Source organism: Scardinius erythrophthalmus (assembly GCF_964197995.2).
Source record: "Scardinius erythrophthalmus genome assembly, chromosome: 23".
Taxonomy (NCBI): Eukaryota; Metazoa; Chordata; class Actinopteri; order Cypriniformes; family Leuciscidae; genus Scardinius; species Scardinius erythrophthalmus.
The window spans coordinates 13,971,727-13,990,825 of record NC_138243.1 but is presented as its reverse complement, the minus strand read 5'-3'; the positions used below and the strand labels follow the sequence as shown (position 1 = coordinate 13,990,825).

The 19,099-nt window shown below is 38.7% G+C and overlaps 1 protein-coding gene across 6 annotated transcripts in view; it reads right to left on the bottom strand.

Moving 5' to 3' along the window:
• LOC308684032 (protocadherin gamma-C5-like) overlaps positions 1-19,099 on the bottom strand; it is a gene marked incomplete at its 5' end in the record, with an annotated part of 159,710 nt that overhangs the window by 114,382 nt on the left and 26,229 nt on the right. The window lies entirely within an intron of this gene.

Here is a 19,099-nt window from a genome sequence, read left to right as displayed (position 1 = left end):
TGATAAATAGGAAAGAAACAGCGGCCAGTGCGAGAACTAAATAAAAAGTCAGGTTGTCGTTATATTGTTTTTCATGCGTAAAGTCAGTGAACTCTGACAACACTTCAGGAAAGCTGTCAGCCACAGCCACGTTAATGGAGACCACAGCTGAGCGAGAGGGCTGTCCGTTATCCTCCACAACAACAGTGAGTTTCTGTTTGACAGCATCTTTATCAGTCACTTGTCGCACAGTTCTTATTTCTCCATTCTGTAAACCCACTTCAAACAGCGCTCTGTCTGTAGCTTTCTGTAGTTTATAGGAGAGCCAGGCATTCTGTCCAGAGTCCACATCAACAGCCACCACTTTAGTGACGAGATATCCAACATCTGCAGCACGAGGCACAATCTCAGCCACCACTGAACCGCCAGTCTGTACTGGATACAGAACCTGAGGAGCGTTGTCATTCTGATCTTGAATATTAATATTTATTGTCACTTCAGAGCTCAAGGGCGGGGATCCTCCGTCTCGAGCTGTCACGTTAAATGAAAACGATTTTAACTGTTCAAAATCAAATGATTTCACTGCATGAATAGTTCCAGTAAGTGAATCCACAGACACGAGAGAACTTAGCGGTGCACCACGCATGTCTTCATCCTTCAGGAAGTAGGACAATTGCGCGTTGGGACCCCAGTCAGCATCTTTTGCTTTAACAGTCATTATAGTCAGACCAGGAGAATTATTTTCACTAACAAATGTTTTATATTCGTCAGAATCGAATATAGGCGGGTTGTCATTGACATCGGATATTTTTACCGTCAGTGTTTTGTTTGCGTGTCGCGCTGGACTTCCTTGGTCTGATACCAAGATCGATATGTTATATTCAGAAAAACTTTCTCGATCAAGCATATCATCAGTAATTAAACTATAATAGTCTGTGAGAGATGACTCAATTTTAAACGGTATGTTTTGATTTAGTGAGCAATGAACAAGGCCGTTTTTACCCGAATCTGCGTCCTCTACGTTAATGACGGCTACAGTTGTTCCCACTGGGGAATTTTCAGGAAGGGTGTTTGAGAAGGACATAAGCTGTATGGTGGGAGAGTTGTCGTTTTCATCAATTACATCTATGACAAATTTGCATGTATCTGCGAGACCTCCTTTATCTTTTGCTTTAATGTTTAACTGATAACTATTTTGAGATTCATAATCTAAATTACTCAGTAGTGTAATCTCACCTGTATCTGTGTTTATCCCAAAAAGCTCCCTCGCTTCTTTGCTGGCAACAGCGAAGGAATAGGAAACATGACCATTTGCACCTTCGTCAGCATCAGCAGCACTAACAGAACCAATGACTGTACCAGCAGGTGACTCTTCCCTTACTTCAGTTTTAAATACTGACTGTTTACACACCGGGACATTATCATTAACATCCAGAACAGTAATATGAATTCTTGCAGTGCCTGATTTTTGAGGTGATCCACCATCAGCTGCTACAAGAACCAATTTAATCTCATCGCGCTCCTCTCGATCTAGTTCTCGCTGTAAAACCATCTCAATGTATTTGTTGCCATCGGTCTGACTATGCACCTCCAGTTTAAAACTATCAGCTGGATATAGTTTATAGCTCTGTATGCTATTCAGACCGACATCTGTATCTATAGCGCTATCCAAAGGGAACCTAGTTCCAGAAATCGCATTTTCGCTTATTTCCAGGTTAACATTTTCTTTCGGAAATAACGGAGCATTATCGTTTATATCTTGCACCTCAACAGTGACTCGGTGCAGCTGGATAGGGTTTTCAACGATAAGATCAAAACTGAAGCTGCAAGGCGTCGTTTGCTTACAGAGCTCTTCGCGATCTATCCTTTCTTTAACTACTAGAGTCCCTTTGTCTCTGCTCAGATCGACATACTGTCGTCCGCCCTTTGTTACGACGCGAGCTTTTCCAGATATGAGTCTACTTATCTCTATCCCCAGATCCTTAGCGATATTGCCTACGAATGATCCCTCTGGCATTTCCTCCGGGATGGAATATCTCACATTGCAATGTACGACGTCCATTCCGTAGAAGCAGAGAATGAAAAACACAATCTGCCATTTTGAATGCGTGGAAACCATCCAAGGAATGTCCGAATTGCTTAATAAGCTGATGAAAGCCATCTGTGGTCAAGCGAAATATAGTACCAAGCATGAAAAAAAACACATACAAATCCAAAATCCAAAATAACGGATTCACGTTCTCTTCACCGAAAACCGCTGCATATGTCCAACCTGCAAACGCGTGTCAGTAAGGGACTGGCAATACAGACTATACAGAGAAACACTCTCTCTTCTCACATATTAATCAACAGCGGCACTCATAGCTTTAAAGTCGCAAGTACAAGACCAGTAGCCTCACTGTATCTGTATAAGCCAAACGTAAAACATAAACATCATCATCATACTACTACTACTACTACTGCTACTACTACTACTACTAATAATAATAATAATAATATGTATCCGCTCCATGTTGATATACATATGTGACTGAGTCGCAGGTTGTTCAATCAGGCAACTGGATGAAACCGTTGACAATTTCAGCACCATCGGAATGAACAGCACCCGACGAATTACATCATGAATAAAATGTTCGACTCTCAGACTCTCATTAAAATGTAAGTTAACAGAAAGTTATCAAAAATGAAAACTAAAGCGCATAGCTTTCAGAAATACACCGTTTAGTCAATGACAAAGACACTACATTTTAACACAATTTCTTTGGCTTGGAATATTATTTCTGAATTATATGATCCTTGTTGTTTTTATCAGCAGTGTCCAACTCACAATAACATAGCGAAAGATCTAGCCAACCAGTTTTATGTGACCTTGATTAAATATATCGATTTTCAAGTTTCAGCATGTTAAGTTGTTAAGGTATATAAATATATTTCAGATTCAAGTTTCAACAACATCAACAGGTTGTAACAGGTTGTACAACCGAATATATTTATGGCCTAACGGCCATAAAGACACAGCAAATTATTGTTACTGTTATTATTATTACTATTTATGTGTACATTCAGTAATTCCTGAAGTGCTCTTACCATTTCATGTAGTTCAGAATTTTCAAGAATGTTCTTTTCCTGGATTGCGCGCTGCATCGTCTCAGTGAAACTCGGGTCCACCACTAACACACTCTGTCCACCGAGTGTAGAAAACTTACAGTCACTCTTCCTCGAGTCAGTCGTCATGCACACTTCATAATTATACCCGTGCGGCAGAGTTCCAGTGACTCCTGTGTCTGCGTAATGCGGTGGATAGTACGGAATAACAGGCAGATTGGACTGAAAGAGGAAGCGAGATTGTCTCCATCTGTAGATCTTTACTGATATTATCACAACCACACAAGTGATAAATAGGAAAGAAACAGCGGCCAGTGCGAGAACTAAATAAAAAGTCAGGTTGTCGTTATATTGTTTTTCATGCGTAAAGTCAGTGAACTCTGACAACACTTCAGGAAAGCTGTCAGCCACAGCCACGTTAATGGAGACCACAGCTGAGCGAGAGGGCTGTCCGTTATCCTCCACAACAACAGTGAGTTTCTGTTTGACAGCATCTTTATCAGTCACTTGTCGCACAGTTCTTATTTCTCCATTCTGTAAACCCACTTCAAACAGCGCTCTGTCTGTAGCTTTCTGTAGTTTATAGGAGAGCCAGGCATTCTGTCCAGAGTCCACATCAACAGCCACCACTTTAGTGACGAGATATCCAACATCTGCAGCACGAGGCACAATCTCAGCCACCACTGAACCGCCAGTCTGTACTGGATACAGAACCTGAGGAGCGTTGTCATTCTGATCTTGAATATTAATATTTATTGTCACTTCAGAGCTCAAGGGCGGGGATCCTCCGTCTCGAGCTGTCACGTTAAATGAAAACGATTTTAACTGTTCAAAATCAAATGATTTCACTGCATGAATAGTTCCAGTAAGTGAATCCACAGACACGAGAGAACTTAGCGGTGCACCACGCATGTCTTCATCCTTCAGGAAGTAGGACAATTGCGCGTTGGGACCCCAGTCAGCATCTTTTGCTTTAACAGTCATTATAGTCAGACCAGGAGAATTATTTTCACTAACAAATGTTTTATATTCGTCAGAATCGAATATAGGCGGGTTGTCATTGACATCGGATATTTTTACCGTCAGTGTTTTGTTTGCGTGTCGCGCTGGACTTCCTTGGTCTGATACCAAGATCGATATGTTATATTCAGAAACACTTTCTCGATCAAGCATATCATCAGTAATTAAACTATAATAGTCTGAGAGAGATGACTCAATTTTAAACGGTATGTTTTGATTTAGTGAGCAATGAACAAGGCCGTTTTTACCCGAATCTGCGTCCTCTACGTTAATGACGGCTACAGTTGTTCCCACTGGGGAATTTTCAGGAAGGGTGTTTGAGAAGGACATAAGCTGTATGGTGGGAGAGTTGTCATTTTCATCAATTACATCTATGACAAATTTGCATGTATCTGACAAACCTCCTTCATCTCTTGCATTAAAATTCAATTGATAACTATTTTGAGATTCATAATCTAAATGACCAAGAATTGTAATTTCACCTGTATCTGTGTTTATCTCAAAAAGCTCCCTCGCTTCTTTGCTGGCAACAGCGAAGGAATAGGAAACATGACCATTTGCACCTTCGTCAGCATCAGCAGCACTAACAGAACCAATGACTGTGCCAGCAGGTGACTCTTCCCTTACTTCAGTTTTAAATACTGACTGTTTACACACCGGGACATTATCATTAACATCCAGAACAGTAATATGAATTCTTGCAGTGCCTGATTTTTGAGGTGATCCACCATCAGCTGCTACAAGAACCAATTTAATCTCATTGCGCTCCTCTCGATCTAGTTCTCGCTGTAAAACCATCTCAATGTATTTGTTGCCATCGGTCTGACTATGCACCTCCAGTTTAAAACTATCAGCTGGATGTAGTTTATAGCTCTGTATACTATTCAGACCAACATCTGTATCTATAGCGCTATCCAAAGGAAAGCGAGCTCCTAAAACTGAATTTTCAGCTATTTTCAAATAAACATTGTCTTTCGGAAATAACGGAGCATTATCGTTTATATCTTGCACCTCAACAGTGACTCGGTGCAGCTGGATAGGGTTTTCAACGATAAGATCAAAACTGAAGCTGCAAGGCGTCGTTTGCTTACAGAGCTCTTCGCGATCTATCCTTTCTTTAACTACTAGAGTCCCTTTGTCTCTGCTCAGATCGACATACTGTCGTCCGCCCTTTGTTACGACGCGAGCTTTTCCAGATATGAGTCTACTTATCTCTATCCCCAGATCCTTAGCGATGTTGCCTACGAATGATCCCTCTGGCATTTCCTCCGGGATGGTATATCTCACATTACAATTTACGACGTCCATTCCGCTGAAGCAGAGAATGAAAAACACAACCTGCCATTTTGAATGCGTAAAAATAATCCACAAACCATCTGAAATGCTTAATAAGCAGCAGAAAGCCATCTTGATAAACTGTGTGGTCAAACAAAGTGGGATCAAACACGAAAAAACATTACATTCTTAAATCCAAAATAACGCATTCATGTTCTTTCCGTCGAAAAAACGCAGCATATGTCCAACCGAGCCAGTAAGGGACTGGCAATACTGACTGTACAGAGAAACACTCTCTCTTCTCACGTTAATCAACAGCGGCACTCAGAGCTTTAAAGTCGCAAATACAAGACCAGTAGCCTCACTGCGGCTGCAACCAAATGTAAAATATAAACATCACTATAATAATAATAATAACAATAATAATAATAATAATTATTATTATTATTATTGTTATTGTTATATGTAACTGATTCATGTTGATATATATGTGACTGGGTCACAGGCTGTTAAATCAGTAACCAGCACTACACAGGCAATTGGATGAAACCGTTGACAATTTCAGCACCATCGGAATGAACAGCACCCGACGAATTCAATACAGAATACTATGTTCCACTCTCAGACTCTCATTGAAATGAAAGGTAGAACAAAAACTGGAATAGTGTCAACAGGTCGTGCCTGGTTGTACAAGTGAATATGTTTATGGTCAGTTGTTCAAATAGATATCCAAGCTTTTCAGTCTCTATTAGACACATAATAATGTAGAATCATCCATCATAAGCATGCATCTGGTAATTTAGAGTAAAAAAGAGTTTTTCTTACCTATAGAAGAAAATCCAGTATTGGTTCATAGAGGATAGCATGAAAGACAAAAGTGAGATTAAACAAGTTAGGGCAGTTTAAATTAAACCTTCAAACCATTCAAGCTGGTGGGGAAAAAAATACAATTTAGGGTTAAATCAAATCAATAGTAGGCCTAATCATACTTTTACTCTTTTTTTTATTTTAAGCATAGAGGTATGTTATTATACATATTATTATTATTATTATTATTATAAAGAAAGTGAGTATATTGAGTAAAGTGACAAAAACCTTTAATTTGTCTTGGAATTTGAACTTTATTTGACAATTACTTGTGTGTGTGACATCCACAGTACAATAAGGTATACATTTTTTCAGACACTTTCTTACAATTAATATGAATTTACAGATGAATTAATACACATGTGTAGTTTGAAATCGTTAAATAAACATGACAGAAAACCTCAAATGACTATAACTCCGAGAGAGAATAATGTTGACTGCACTGTAAAAAGTGGACATGGAGGTATTACCTGATTCTTCCTACAAATTCTATTTTGGTTATTGTAACCTACTTCAATCTGTTTAACGTAACATAAAACAAGGGAATGCTGTTTTAACTTAATTGAATTACATTGACCCAAAATACAATTTCCATTAAAGCTCAGGATGGATACATTCGACACATGCGCACCTGTTTCTTGCTGATCTGCGAATTTTGCTTCAATGAAAAATTGTGATTTTATTTAACACATTAAGTTGCATCAAAGTGAAAATCACAATTGACAGCGCTACTCTTCAGCACAATGGTAACCACAAAATTCAATAACAGAAACTCCTCTAAATGTCCAACATTGAACATTAACACATCTTTCCCTTTACTGAAAAACACATAAAATAACACTTAATCCCTAAATTTACTCTCCTAATGCAGTCCCTTGCCAAGCATGCTGGGAACTACAGATCCACTGCCCAGGGCTGCATTTCTCAAAAGCACCATGAGCTAAATTGTGTTATGATAGAGACCATTGGTGGCAAAGGCTCTACAATCTACTTAGGCTTACTATGATTTTGAGAAATGCAGCCCTGGGCAGTGGATATGTAGTTCCCAGCATGCTTTGCAAGGGACTGCATTTGCAGAGTAAATTTAGGTATTAAGTTTCATTTTATGTGTTTTTCAATAAAGGGAAAATATGTTGGTAGATTATATTAATGTTCAGTTAAGTTGAACATTCAGAGTTGTTTCTGTTACTGAATTGTGTTGTTACCATTGTGCTTAGGCTGTGTGTACTCAGAGTTCTATGCTCAGTCTGATACCTGTCTTTACTTAGTAGTTCATTATATACATTGTGCTTAATGATGAACAACACTGTTAATCCAATTAAAATTATTTTTAATAAACTAATTTAAGTTGTGTGTAGAAATGTCTATTATATATTGTATTATTATTTACTTTATTATAATTATTATTATTTTAATTATTAAAGGGTAATTTTTTTAGTGTATTTACATAAAGGTGGAAAATGACTTTCATCATATTAAACAACAACAACAACAACAACAACAACAAATATTATATCAAACTTATTAAGTAAATTTACCTAGCTGGAGAAATGAGGTTATACCTACTGAAAGTTATGCTTCAGTAAAATCTTGTTTTTTCAGGTTGGTTGAATTCCATTATAATCAGTTATCTTAAATAATTTATTTCATTTCAACAAAATCAGTTATTGTAGACCACATGAAGTACATCTTTTAAGTTGAATCGACTAAACATTTTTTTTCAGTGTGTATAGCTGACACCACAGATCAGAACTTTGTACAATCTCATAAATGCTTTTACAGAACTCAAACCAGGAAAATGAAGAGGTAGTGACCTTAATACTCACACACACTCTAAAAAAGAAAAAAAGAAAGAAAGAAATGAAAATGTGAAGTCAAAACTAATCAAATGATTTATTTTCCAGAGTGGGGTAGCTTAGTCCTTCACCATTGGTGTTACTACATGTGTCTGTTGGTTTTGTGTCACACAAAGCTTGAGAGAAAGGGACAGTGTTTTCATTGTAAGACGTGATGAACTTGAAGTCACTTGTGCGCGAGCCTGTGGTTAGATACGCGTCATAATTGTAGGAGCTGCGGAGAGTTCCTGCTCCATCCACCTCTGTATAGTTGGGAGGCAGATAGGCGCTGGGAACAGCAACTGCTCCATCAAACAACAGTCTGGGCTTTCTCCTGTGACAAAACTTCACTGCCAAGATCAGTATGATGAACGTCAGGAAGAAGGTGCACACGGAAACTAATGCAATGATCAAGTATGACGTTACTTTAGAGTTACTGTCCTCATAAGTCATATCTTTAAGTTCAGGAACTTCAGAAAGGTTGTCAGAAATCAGTAAATTCACAGCACAGGTTGTAGACAGAGAGGGCTGACCGTTATCCTTCACTGAAATAACAAGGTTCTGCTTCATATTGTCAGATTCAGAAATGTCTCGTTGTGTTTTGATCTCTCCACTATGGAGACCAATGGAGAAAAGTCCCGGATCAGTGGATTTCAAGATCTGATAGGACAGCCATGCGTTCTGTCCAGAGTCAGCATCTACAGCGATCACCTTGGAGACCAGAGAGCCTAAGAGAGTCGCTTTAGGGACCATTTCAGTCATTAAAGACTTTCCATCTGGAACAGGGTATAATATCTGTGGAGAGTTATCATTCTCATCTGTTATGAAGACTTTCACAGTCACGTTACTGCTGAGTGGAGGAGAACCATTGTCTCTGGCAACAACTTTGACACTGAAGTTTCTGAACTGCTCATAGTCAAATGATCTTACAGCATGAATCACCCCTGTATCTCCATTAACAGACAGAAATGAGGACACTGGGACCCCATTGACTTCACTGGGAACCAGAGAGTACAGTACAGTCCCGTTCTGTCTCCAGTCTGGGTCATTTGCACTGACAGAACAAACAGAAGTGCCTGGTTTGTTATTTTCACTTATATAAGCACTGTATGTCTGCTGCTCAAATACAGGAGGATTGTCATTCACATCTGAGACAAATAAATGAATTGTCATGGATGTGGATAATGGTGGAGATCCTCCATCTGTGGCTGTGATGGTAATGTTGTAATCAGATTCTTTCTCTCGGTCTAGAGCTTTTGTAGTTACTAGAGAGAAATAGTTTTTAACAGATGGGTTCAGTTTGAAAGGAACATTTTGCTGAACAGAGCAACGAATCTGCCGGTTTTCTCCTGAGTCTTTGTCTTGAACATTAATGATTCCCACTTCAGTGCCTGGATCAGAGTTTTCAGGTATCGGGTTATACAAAGATTTAAGGATGATTCTAGGTGGATTATCATTAACATCAGTTATATCTATGATAACTTTAGCAGTTGATGCCAATCCAAAGGCATCTTGGGCATGAAGTCCCATTTCATACTTTTTGTCTTTTTCATAATCAATTTCTCCAGTCACCACAATTTGTCCTGTTGTTTTATCAATAGAAAACAATTTTGCAGCTTTATCTGAAATTCTGCTGAATTCATACATCACTTCCCCGTTTGGACCTTCATCATCATCAGTGGCGCTCACTCTGATTATTTCTGTTCCTGAAGGAGTATTTTCAGCCAGAGTCACCTTATAAACAGGCTGACTAAATACTGGGACATTATCATTGGCATCTAGAACAGTGATGTGTATGACAGCAGTGCCAGATCTCTGCGGTGAACCACCATCAGTGGCTGTGAGGATCATATCTATCTCCTTCTGCTGTTCACGATCCAGCTCCTTTTCCAACACGAGTTCTGCGTATTTCCCTCCATCTGCACTATCATGAATATCCAAAACAAAATTTGTGTTTCTCTCCAGTGAATAGCCATTGACCGTGTTGTGTCCAATGTCTGAGTCATGAGCCTCATGCAAACGGAATCGCTGGCCTTTAACTGTCGATTCGGTGATTTCAAAATTAATACGCTCATTTGAAAATCGTGGCGCATTATCATTTATATCCTGAATTTGCAGAATTATTCGGTGCACTTCAAGAGGGTTTTCCAGTACGAGCTCATAACTGAGAATGCAGGGAATTTGAGTTCCACAAAGCTCTTGGTCTATTGTCTCTGCCACGATTAAATCACCAGTATTCAGATTAATATCACAATACCGTTTGCTGCTGTCCTCCGTTTCTATCCGAGTTTTACGAGCAGATAATTGTTTCACATCTATCCTGAGATCCTTGGCTATATTTCCAATCACATACTGGCGCTTCGTTTCTTCCGGAATATTGTAGGTCAGATCTGCACAGGCGATTTTCAGAGGAAACAAAAGGAGAGCCACGAAAAACGTAAACAAACGACCTGAAAACAATCCGTATTCCATGTTTGAAGCAGTGGCGTAGCCACGAGGGGGCCTGGGTGGGCCTAGGCCCCCTCATTTATTCAATTCAATTCAATTCAGTTTATTTGCCAGACTCATGTCCAAAAGCCACGCAAGACAGAACAGATAAAAACAAACAAAACAAACAAGCAAACAACAATAATAAAAAGCAAATACAATAATTAAAATACATACAGACATTTCAGCCAATGCACTCTCAGTCTGGATTTGTACCTGGAGCAACTCACTAAGGGATTTGAGAGTGCCACCATGATACTGTTGTTAGACTCATCCAGACGTTGCATAAACTTAAACATCAAGTTTCTTAAAAGTGCTTTCAGTGTGATTACTCCTACAGATACAAACATCTGACTAGCACTCCCTCCTCTGGGAACCTTAAGCAAAATTCTCATTCCATCATTGTAGGCAACTTGTAGCTTCTGCATGCTGGATTTTTTATAAGAAGACCACAGATGGGCAGTATAGAGTGGTGTACAGTAAGCTTTAAACAGAGCCACTTTAACTTGAGTAGAACAGTAGCTAAACTTACGTGCTATGGTGTTTGCCTGTGCATATAACTTATAACACTGTCTGTATATGTCATCATCATCGTTCATATCATCTGCAATACAATGACCAAGGTATTTAATCTTTTTGCAGACCTCAAGACACTTATTGGCTAGCGTGAACACAGGAAAATTAAGCCATTTATCCTGTTTCGTTCTGCATATTAAAACAGCGCTTTTGCAGGAATTGAATTTTATATCAAATTCCACCCCATAGTCAGAGCATATGTTAAGTAGCTCCTGCTGCCCAGCACTACTCGGACTAAAAGTAACAAGATCATCTGCATACATAAGATGATTCACCAGCATGCCACCAATCATACAGCCAGTGTTGCAACCATTAAGTCTACTTGACAGTTCATCCATATATAAATTAAATAAGACAGGGGACAAAATTCCTCCCTGCCTAACACCATTGGACACTCTAAAGGGGGCAGATATGCTACCCCCCCATTTGATATGCATCTGCTGGTGGGCATACCAGTAGGCAAGAACCCTCACAATATACCCAGGGACTCCCCTTTGCTTTAGCTTAATAAAAAGCTGTTTGTGATTCACTCGATCAAATGCTTTGGAGGCATCAATAAAACACATGAGAATAGTGGAATTTTTAGACTTATACAGATTCACTATTTCCTTTAGAGCATAAATACACATGTCTGTGCCATGGTTTGGCTTAAATCCAAACTGATTATCCAGGGATGAGATATACCCACACACTCTATCAAGGAGGATTCTTTCCATGACCTTGGATAAAATACTGGCCAATGCTATAGGTCTATAATTATCCAGGCAGCCAACTTTTCCAGCTTTGTCCTTGATAACTGGGACAAGCAGAATAGACAACATAGAATCTGGTAGTATGCCATGGATCAACAAACCAGTAAAGTTGATTGCTAAAAGGGAAGCAAGCCTAAGACTGGCATTTTTCAGATGCTCTGCAGTTATTGAATCCATACCACATGCTTTATCGTTAGGTAATTTACATATGGCATCAAATACCTCATGTGTCAGAATACTTATTGCTTCATTACTGATAGGAGAGTCCTCCACATGTGGATCATGTTTTAAACAGTTAAAAAGGGAGCTATAGGGCAGTCTCCATATTTCAGCTACATTATCTTCTCCGGAGACTCCTTCAACAGTACAAGGAATGGAAGATTTACAGTTATTGAGGGACCTCACATCCTTCCAAAAGTCAGTAATATTGTTTCTCATCATTTTACTGGCCATAGAGTCAGCCCTCATGGCTTGTTCATTTCTAGATATAAAACGTACAGCATACTTATATCTGGCATTGGCAAGCTTTTTATTTTCAAGCTCAGGGCCCTGCCTAGGTCTCCCAGCCAGGGCCCAAAGCTTGTAAGCTTCCCGAGCTTCAGCGTGATATGGTGCTACATGCTCATTCCATCCTGGTCTAATATTATAGGCCCTATTTCTCCTATGTTTTTGAAGAGGTTTACCACCCTCCAACAGAGCAGCCACAACATCATCATACATGGCACATAGATTACTCTTGTGCTCCTCAATCTGACAGTTGACATCCTTACACATAATAGCTTCTCTGGGCAGATAAACATTGCTTAAATAATGGTCTGTGTTAGTATAATAAGCCAAAAGATCCTCTTCAGAAAGAGTTGACCAATCTAATTTAGTACTCACATTACCACAAATAGCATTGTTGTTGCTGACTGTAGATGGTAATTCTTCAATGTTAATTGTGAGGGCCAAGGGTATATGGTCTGTTATTGTGACCCCGTACTTAATACCCATATTTTCTATGGCTGCATGCCCATCAGCTGTACTAAAACAATGGTCAAGCCATGATGTTGAGTGCCAGGCTTCACTTATGTATGTATAACTGTCTGCAGGCAACAGTACTCTACTTGATAGAATGAAGTTATTATCTTCACTGAAGCAGGTCAGATGCTTAGCAAATAATGAGTTACTGTCATTGAAATCAGCATTCATATCCCCAACAACATATACACTGCAAATGCTATTGTCTTGAATAAAAGCATTTATAAAAGCCAATCTATTTAGATATTCAACCTCATTCTCACTAGACTCATATGGAGTATAAACATTTAAAATGACAAAGTTATTACATTTATAAGTATATTGTATCCCAATACACCAGTCAACATCAAGCCTGATCGGCTTTATCACAGCATCAAGCTTTTTATCCCAGAGCATAAACCCCATTTATATGTCTGGCCCCCTCAGATTTCTGATGGCTTAAAATAAAATAATAAAAATAAGAAATTTTTGATGTGTTAGTCTAATTGATAGATTGATCAATCAAAATACTGCGCGGTAAAATGCGGCTGTTTTCAAACTTGATTTGCAAGTTGTGCCTACGCTGTCATCTTCGCGTGAGACTCACGGTGAGAGTTCATGCGGTGAATATGGCAGCGTTGTGCAAAGTACAATATTACGCACGAAAATATGAGCGAGAAGGAGAAAATAAGTCATCTACATCTGAGTTTGATTTAGCTTACTACAAGACGACAGCGAGTGAAGCGGCTAGACAGAAACGCACATATTTCATCACAGAATAGCGGTGAGACTTCGACTCAGATCGGCACATTGCGCAATGACTTGTTTGCAATTAATGAAACGCCTTCACAACCAGTGATGACCACATTTCCTGTATAGCCTATCTGTTGTATATGAAGAGTTTGGTTTCAAAACGCGATAAATTCATTATGATTAATTTTGAGTAATAATGTGTTTTCTTTACCAAGAGAGTGGACAGATTAAAACCACTAGGCTATTTTTTGTTTTAAACTTTCACATAGCATATTTTAGGTTATAATAACAATTTCAAATCCATATTTTGATTTTCAAATATTTATTATAAAAAAGGATTAGTTTTCCCCCAAAATGCAATAAATTCATGACACCTTTTTTTTTTTTTCTCCAAAATGCAATTAATCCATTGAATCACTATAAAAGTTTTTCATATTTTAACTGTTGAAATACACAACAAAGTAAGTTGATCCACATATGACAGCCTCTGAACTCGGTCAATACTAATCTTATATAGCCCTACAGGCACTGGACTAAAAATAGCCGACATTAAATCACCATCGAAATAGCCTACCTCCTGAACTTTTTTTTTTTTTACGGCGATCAGCTGTAAAATGGCTTGGTCCTGCTCGGTTTTCGTTGACTTTGAGTAAAACAATTGAAAGTTTTTCAAAAGATCCCCTGGGTCAAAGTGTCAGCGTGACAGAAGTTTGATGCTGTCGTGTGAGAACAAGCAACAGTCGACATTTTTCCTCCTCCAGCGTGCCTCATCTTCTTAATCTCCTCAAGTAGCCTAAATTATTAGATTTCGATGGCTTACGTTTCTTCCCCACCGCAGAAACCACCACAGGGTCACCAATGCCGTCAAAATTATTATTATTATTTTTTGTGGATCACAAAGAAGAAGGAAAACTAGGATGCCGGGTTTATTCAAAGCGCTGCCGTTACGGTTTACAGAGCGGGGAATGGTGCGCTCACTGCGTGGATATCGCATTTTACGTAAAATTAAAAATGGACTTTTCAACACCGACCAGAACACAATACAGATTTTTGCGGGAACTAAAATAATAATGTAAAAGATAATAATCGCCGAGCTATGTCCTAGGCTGCTATATATATATATATATATATATATATATATATATATATATATATATATATATATATATATATATATATATATATATATATATATATATATATTAGTTGCCCCCTCATTTTAAGATGGGCCCCCCCAAAAATAAAATTCTGGCTACGCCCCTGGTTTGAAGGTCCGATGTCGCACCTGCACAACAGTAAATTAATATTTGACGGATGATATCTGAATAATATCGGCGTCGACGGACTGTTACTCCATTTTGTGAGGCGTTTATGTTACCAGACAGAGCTTTTACGGCATACATTAAGTGTGGGAGAAGAGACGCATCAGTCTGCACTCTTGGTGAATAGCGACACTGTGAGTATTTTTCTGTTCATTGCATCGTTCATGTATTTATTTAAAAGACAATAGTGAATAACCAAGTGAAGTCATTTTTTTCATCGCGTAATTTTGTAAAATAGTCAGTTACATACATCAAAATATATTGGAAATTAACTAAAAACTTCACGCATTTAGAGATAAACAAAAGACAGCGCTGTCGCTGTTCGTGCATGTGGTGCTGAAACCTGATGACCTCAAATATATTGGACAATAAATTTCTTACGTAACTTTGAAATCATATTAAATAAAGAAGTAAACTCGTTTTAAAAGAAAATGGAGGCTTAACCTTTTATTCACCGCTTCAAACTAATTTGTTTATTTAGTAAGACTTAAAGTAGATGTAGATTGTACTATAAGCCTCAAAGTGAAAATTCAAACCCTTTAGACCATCTACCTTAAAACTTATTAAAAAACTAAGTTTGGGTTTTAGACTAAAACAACAACACAATATCGTAACAAACTGTTAAATATGACAGAGATCAAATACACAACTTTATCAGACAATGCCATATTATATTTTCTAAACTCGTTTGTAGACCGCTATACCCATTAACACAATATAACAGGGGGGAAAATATGTGCAGGGACATTTCTCAAAAACAGACTTTTATATTTGTGTCCATATTTGATGAATGCATCAAGTACTGTTAAAGGTGTGTATGAAGTATACATTAATGAAATAAAAAAAAATTGCGACCTAAAAAATCTGGACCATTAAAATTGTTTCCATTATAGCAGTGGCAAAAGCATTTGATAAGATAATTTGAAATGCGGCAAAAGAAGAAATATGATAGTACTTTTATACATTTGTAATGCAGCGTCAGGTTCTAACAAATTATCACTCAAGTCCTTTCTTCAAATTGGAACCCCCTTAGTGAAATAAGTGATATTATTAATTCTAATATAATTTAAAATGTATAATCAGCGGAGACACCACGAAATGCAAAAATAAAAAGGAGTCCAGAGGAATTAATCCTCTCTTACCTCATCTTCAATTCCTGTAACATCTAGTGTTATCATGCTCGAGCCAAACTGAATATTATCTTCATTTTTTAGAGTCCCACCAGCAGGAAGTGTGTTTTCATTATACGATCTCACAAACTTGAAGTCACTTGTGCGCGAGCCTGTGGTTAGATACGCGTCATAATTGTAAGAGCTGCGGAGAGTTCCTGCTCCATCCACCTCTGCATAGTTGGGAGGCAGATAGGCGCTGGGAACAGCAACTGCTCCATCAAACAACAGTCTGGGCTTTCTCCTGTGACAAAACTTCACTGCCAAGATCAGTATGATGAACGTCAGGAAGAAGGTGCACACGGAAACTAATGCAATGATCAAGTATGACGTTACTTTAGAGTTACTGTCCTCATAAGTCATATCTTTAAGTTCAGGAACTTCAGAAAGGTTGTCAGAAATCAGTAAATTCACAGCACAGGTTGTAGACAGAGAGGGCTGACCGTTATCCTTCACTGAAATAACAAGGTTCTGCTTCATATTGTCAGATTCAGAAATGTCTCGTTGTGTTTTGATCTCTCCACTATGGAGACCAATGGAGAAAAGTCCCGGATCAGTGGATTTCAAGATCTGATAGGACAGCCATGCGTTCTGTCCAGAGTCAGCATCTACAGCGATCACCTTGGAGACCAGAGAGCCTGAGAGAGTCGCTTTAGGGACCATTTCAGTCATTAAAGACTTTCCATCTGGAACAGGGTATAATATCTGTGGAGAGTTATCATTCTCATCTGTTATGAAGACTTTCACAGTCACGTTACTGCTGAGTGGAGGAGAACCATTGTCTCTGGCAACAACTTTGACACTGAAGTTTCTGAACTGCTCATAGTCAAATGATCTTACAGCATGAATAACCCCTGTATCTCCATTAACAGACAGAAATGAGGACACTGGGACCCCATTGACTTCACTGGGTACCAGAGAGTACAGTACAGTCCCGTTCTGTCTCCAGTCTGGGTCATTTGCACTGACAGAACAAACAGAAGTGTCTGGTTTGTTATTTTCACTTATATAAGCACTGTATGTCTGCTGCTCAAATACAGGAGGATTGTCATTCACATCTGAGACAAATAAATGAATTGTCATGGATGTGGATAATGGTGGAGATCCTCCATCTGTGGCTGTGATGGTAATGTTGTAATCAGATTCTTTCTCTCGGTCGAGAGCCTTTGTAGTTACTAGAGAGAAATAGTTTTTAACAGATGGGTTCAGTTTGAAAGGAAAATTTTGCTGAACAGAGCAACGAATCTGCCGGTTTTCTCCTGAGTCTTTGTCTTGAACATTAATGATTCCCACTTCAGTACCTGGATCAGAGTTTTCAGGTATCGGGTTATTCAAAGATTTAAGGATGATTCTAGGTGGATTATCATTAACATCAGTTATATCTATGATAACTTTAGCAGTTGATGCCAGTCCAGAGGCATCTTTGGCCTGAATTGTCATTTCATAGTTTTTTTCATCTTCATAATCAATTTCTCCAATCACCACAATTTGTCCTGTTGTTTTATCAATAGAAAATAGTTGTACAGCTTTATCTGATATTCTGCTGAATTCATACGTCACTTCCCCGTTTGGCCCCTCATCATCATCAGTGGCGCTCACTCTGATTATTTCTGTTCCTGAAGGAGTATTTTCAGCCAGAGTGACCTTATAAACAGGCTGACTAAATACTGGGACATTATCATTGGCATCTAGAACAGTGATGTGTATGACAGCAGTGCCAGATCTCTGCGGTGAACCACCATCAGTGGCTGTGAGGATCATATCTATCTCCTTCTGCTGTTCACGATCCAGCTCCTTTTCCAACACGAGTTCTGCGTATTTCCCTCCATCTGCACTATCATGAACATTCAAAACAAAATGCTTGTTTCTCTCCAGTGAATATCCATTGACCGCGTTATGTCCGATATCCTTGTCATGCGCCTCATCCAAACGGAATCGCTGGCCTTTAACTGCTGATTCGGTGATTTCAAAATTAATACGCTCATTTTGAAATCGTGGCGCATTGTCATTTATATCCTGAATGTGCAGAATTATTCGGTGCACTTCAAGAGGGTTTTCCAGTACGAGCTCATAACTGAGAATGCAGGACATTCGAGATCCACAAATCCCCTCTCGATCTATTGTCTCTGCCACGATTAAATCACCAGTATTCAAATTAATATCACAATACCGTTTGCTGCTGTCCTCCGTATCTATCCGAGCTTTACGAGCAGATAATTGTTTCACATCCATCCTGAGATCCTTGGCTATATTTCCAATCACATACTGGCGCTTCGTTTCTTCCGGAATATTGTAGCTCAGATCTGCACAGACGATTGTCAGAGGAAACAGAAGGAGAGCAAAGATCCACGCAAAGAAAGGAACTGCAAATAATTTGTATTCCATTTTTGAAGATTTGATGTTGCACCTGCCCAACAGTAAATAATCTTTTGACGGATGATATTCAAATAATTCTCTCGGCGTCGACGGACGGTCACTCCATTTTGTGCGGCGTTTGATGCAATCTTCAATTTTCTACCAGACAGAGCTTTTACTGCATACATTAAGTGTGGGAGGAGAGGCACATCAGTCTGCACTCTTGATGAATAGCGACACTGTGAGCATTTTTCTGTTCATTGCATCTTTCACGTATTTAACGAAAAGACGACAGTGAATAACCAAGTGAAGTCTTATTTGTCAACGCGTATTTTTCTAAAATAATTATTTACATACATCTACGTATTGGAAAGGAACTATAACTGTCACGCATTCAGAGACGAATAACATACAGTACTGTCGCTGTCCACACATATGGTGCTGAAACCTGATTACCTCAAAGATATTGGACAAGAAACAACTCACGTAGCTTTGAAATCACATTAAATATACGAGTAAATCCGACTGTAAAAGAAAGGGAGGATTATCCTTTTATTCACCGCCTCAAACTGGCCTAATTTAGTAATTTAGTAAGACTTAACGTA